This window comes from Protomyctophum bolini (genome assembly GCF_963924005.1).
Source record: "Protomyctophum bolini genome assembly, chromosome: 3".
Lineage (NCBI taxonomy): Eukaryota > Metazoa > Chordata > Actinopteri > Myctophiformes > Myctophidae > Protomyctophum > Protomyctophum bolini.
The window spans coordinates 3,240,006-3,245,005 of NC_137864.1; the positions used below are offsets into that span (position 1 = coordinate 3,240,006).

The 5,000-nt window shown below is 44.1% G+C and overlaps 1 pseudogene across 1 annotated transcript in view; it reads right to left on the reverse strand.

The window, feature by feature from the left end:
• The window catches only part of LOC308313428 (protein jagged-1a-like), a 51,148-nt pseudogene that overhangs the window by 31,070 nt on the left and 15,078 nt on the right, over positions 1–5,000 (reverse strand). The window lies entirely within an intron of this gene.

Below are 5,000 nucleotides of genomic sequence, written 5' to 3' on the forward strand. Positions count from 1 at the left end.
GAGCTTTCGCCCCAAGCGACTCAAAGACAAACAGAGAAGTACGCTCCGTCGTTCTGTTTACCCTCCGTGCCGTGGTGTCAGAGAAGGGCCAGGGGTTGGTGGGGGGGTGAGGGATAGGGGAGAGCGGGGGGGGGGGGGGTGTATTTGTTAGGACAGTGTCAGTTTGTAGTCGCTGTAGGAGGCTGAGCTTATGGCTCGACTCAGTCGTATAGTGCAAAGAAATCCCGAGTGGCGGTGCGGTATTTCGCCAGCGGGGTGCAAAGCGTGGTCGGGCTGAGGTGACGCCAGGGCTCCAGGCTGCTCCCCCCCCCTCCCCGGGAGGGACCCGAAATTATGGAGGGCTTTTGCCAACAACAAAACAAACAGTCAGAAAATGGAATCCCCCAGAGAGAGAGAGAGAGAGAGAGAGAGAGAGAGAGAGAGAGGGAATAAAAAGAATCAATCTGGGAGCAAACTGTGACCGTTCATATATCGCACGGCGTACACACAGGGGGAGGAAATGGGGTGTAAGAAATGGCACCGATATGGCAGATTTGAAAGAAAAAAAAAGAAAAGCTGACCTCTCGGCGGTCGGCACCGAAGCGCAGCGCATGAGCGACGTTCTGAAAAGAAAGACGTGAGCTGACCTCTCGGAAAAAAAGGAGCCGTGTCGTCTCTCCTCTTCTTCTCCCCCCCCCCCCCCCCCCTACCTACACTCGACAGTTTCAAATATTTAAACCTCACACTGGAATGGCGAATACTGTACTGCTGCATGCGGCTGTCAAGGCAACACCTGTCTGAGATGTCGGGGAACTTTTTTCTTTTTTTTTTTTTTTTTTCTTTTTAAATGACCACTTTTATATAGCTTCTCCGTTCCACTGCTGGGGGGGGGGGGGGGGCTATAAAGAAAGAAAAGAACTGATGACATTTCATCCCAGATGTTTATAATCAGGGGGGCTAGATTTTAGACCTCACTGATATACCCAGGTGAATGCAATTAACAATCAGGAAATAAAGCCCTGCAGCTCATGCAGGACTCTAACCTTGTTGGTTAGATTAGAGCGTCCGACTGCGAGGTCGGGGGTTCAACTCCTCGGTCATACCGGCCATACCAACGACTATAATAATGGCAGTCAGTATCAAGGGTTGGTTTGTGGGGGGGGGGGATTCCTTTGTCCAGGTGGGTGTACTTATAGCAAGCTGCCTCACGCTACAGAAACAGGGGACACGCCACATGGGGCTCGGCAAGCAAATATTTTAGTTAGAAATGTTCGCTCTGAGATATATATTCAATGATTTGCGCCACATTTTAACGATTTTTCGAAATAGCAGACCTATACAAGCTCGTATAGCTGTGAGCTTGTAGATCTGCTGTTTTTCAATAGCTAAAGCACAAAATGGGTTTTAACACAGTTACAGTTGGGGGGGGGGGAATTCCTTTGAAACAGGGGACACACAAGGCTCTTTACTTATTTACTAAACGAGCAGGTCGTGTGCGTTCAACCCCACTCAGCTGCGGTAATTGAGAATCCCGAGCAATTTACAATTTGTAGGCATTTAGCACTATACGCTCTTATCCGGAGCTAATTACAAGTGTGGAGTCGGAATGAGCCGAGTAAGCAGGAACTCTATAGCCAATAAACAACAGGGTAAATAATAGTGACATAAGTAGAGGGCAGAGTGAACAATAAAGTTGTATAGTGCTTCAGAGTAACTAGGATAATATAACCCATTCTGACCCGAGATCAGATCTAAAAATGTCTTCTATACATCCTGGCAGTTTTCTGAAAAAGCTGTGTCAGTCGTTCTTCGATTTTCAAAAATAGCAGACCTGTATACAAGCTTGTAGATCTGCTATTTTTCAAAAGCTAAAGCATAGCATAATGCTAACACCAAAAGGGGTTCCCGCCCCAAAATGGGATAATGTAAACAATGGACCTCATCATAACAACATGCTAATTTAAATGACATTATGTACATTTGAAACGATAGGATGCCGGGTAAACAATGCACCTTATGGCATCTGTCTAATGTCAATGTGCTATATCTATAAATCACATTCTGCACATTTTGTTTCTGTACAATTCTGTGTCGAGACAAGACAAAAAAAAATACTATAATGAAAAAGCAGAGATGGGAAAAGCACTACTTTGGAAAAAGTTAAAGAACTCGTTCAACTAATTACTTAAGTAAAAGTCAAAAAGTACAGGCTCTGAAATGTATACTTTTGGGAAAAGCACACATTCTGTACTTAAGTATAGAAGTACAATTACTTGTGTAAAAAAACTACTTTGGAAAAAGTCAAAGTACTCGTTCAACTAATTACTTAAGTAAAAGTCAAAAAGTACAGGCTCTGAAATGTACTTTTAGAGTAAAAGTAAAACGTTTTTTTAAAGGACGTTTCTGTGCAAAGCCGACTGTATAACTTCACCTATACAATCATTTGTTTGAAGGCGTATTGAATGTAATAGATCCCCACCAAACCCTCATCTTATAAACTGGCCTCACCAGAATTGGTTTCAAAACTGCAACGTGATGAATCACGCAAATGTAAAATCCACCATTTACTAATACAAGCAGTCCAGGTCTCAACCTTTTCAGACTGAGTATAGGCCTATAATAAACCACTCCAGAACATAATTGCTTCTCTGAGTACCAGCAGTCATATACTCACATGATGTGAGTATATGACTGATGTTCAAATACAGTAACATAGAGATACTGAGGTGGAATTGCCTGGTGACGTGAGGTTAACATATAGACCTATACCCCGTCCTATTCAGATGTACAGTACCGTATATACAGTATGCACAGTTAACCCATTTAGGCCTGAGATCAGATTCTAAAAATGTCCTTCTATACACATCCTGACGGTTTTCTGAAAAACCCATGTTTCTATGTCAGTGGTCAACCTTTTTCATGTCAAGGACAAACTGTGGGTTTTTTAACACAGTTACAGTATACAGGTGTAACAGGATTTGTAATCACTATACTGCCCTGGTATTGATCCAGTGATTGCACCCTCTGATTCATTTCAAAATCCTCAGCACTCCCTCTCCTCCTCTCTCCTCCTCCTCCTCCTCTCTCCACTCCTCCTCTCCCATACTCCACTAACTACACTGTCATCTCCTCCTCCTCCTCCTCTCTCTCCTCCTCCTCCTCCTCCTCTCTCCTCTCCACTCCTCCTCTCCCATACTCCACTAACTACACTGTCATCTCCATCTCCTCCTCCTCTCTCCTCCTCCTCCTCCTCCTCCTCCTCTCTCCTCCTCCTCTCCCATACTCCACTAACTACACTGTCATCTCCTCCTCCTCCTCTCTCCTCCTCTCTCCTCCTCCTCCTCTCCCCTCCTCCTCTCCATACTCCACTAACTACACTGTCATCTCCTCCTCCTCCTCCTCTCTCCTCCTCTCCCATACTCCACTAACTACACTGTCCTCTCCATCTCTCTCCCACTACTCCTCTCCCTCTCTCTCTCTCTCTCTCTCTCTCTCTCTCTCCTCTCGTGCACACCTGCAGGGCTAACGGTCAGCTCACCCCTGGGGGCCCATTTCACACGGGGCCTATAATGGTTCCCCGTGGGACGACAAATACAACACACAGCCAACACTCCATCTGAAAACAAACAGAAGCTCAGGGCCCCCCACCCCCCCTGCCACCCCCCCTGCCACCCCCCCCCCCCCCCCCCCCCCCCCCCCACACACACACACACACACACACACTCGCTTTTACAACCGCTCGTCTTTTCTGAATGGGACGATATTGTTATATGAACTCCTGCCACATCTATGTCAAAACAATACATATAGTGTGAGCTGTCATGGTTTCAGAGACCATGCAGGGCTTGTTATTATAGCCATTATAAAAAACATTGATAACATGATAGCCGTTATACATAAATAGACCTTGATGTATAGTTATATATATATATATATATATATCAGCATGACTATACTTGCCTGTGTCGGGCCAGAAACCTCTTATCTTCATGTTTTTAACTGTTTGTGTTTTTTAGCTAAATTGACTGAATTGGACTGAATGTATAACCCATTCTGACCGGCGCACCCATTTTGGTGTTAGCATCATGTTATGCTTTACCTATTGAAAAATAGCAGATCTACAAGCTCATATCGCGCCACCGAGTGGCGCGATACGAGCTTGTAGGTCTGCTATTTTTTTTAAATTCGAAGAACGACTGACATTTTTAGAATCTGATCTCAGGTCAGAATGGGTTCATCAGACCAGTGTGTGTCCAGTGGAAACCTCGTATGAATCTGATCTCAGGTCAGAATGGGATAAACAGCAACAGAGTCCAAGGGTATAGCGGCACCAACATGAGACCTTATTGTGGTCTTGTTTCCATTTAGGGCCAATGAACAACGAACATGAACAATAACAACATCATTCAATATCATCATAGGTAAAAAAAAAAAAAAGAAAAAAAAAAAGAAGAATATACAGTATATTCAAAGATTTGTGCCACATTTTCACGATTTTTTCAAAAATAGCAGACCTACAAGCTCGTATAGCGTGCCACTCGGTGCTGCGCTATGAGCTTGTAGATCTGCTATTTTCCAATAGCTAAAGTATAACATAATGCTTATAGTTAGAACGCCAAAACGGGTTTCCCGTCCAGAATGGGTTAACTGGCCAGGTGTCAATCAATGAATTCTTCCTGCGTGAACACATGTATATAGCTTCTGAATCATTCTTCAGTACTCCACGGTCACTGAACTAAAATATATAGGATCCGATCGTCACGACAAGCCACACACAATATTCCCAAGATGTTCATACTATATAAAATAGCTTTTTTTTTTTCAGAGAGACAAATCAGGAGAAAATCGACTTAATTATCGACCTTTTCTTTGTCCCGGCACCACGCTCTCGTGGGATCAGTGATCATAGGACGTCGTCTCTAAGTATGGCTCCAATCGGGATGGTGTATATCTTCCTAAATTAAGCCAAAATGTCTTCTAAATCCCGACTGTTTTCTTGAAAAAGCTCAGTCGTTCTCAAA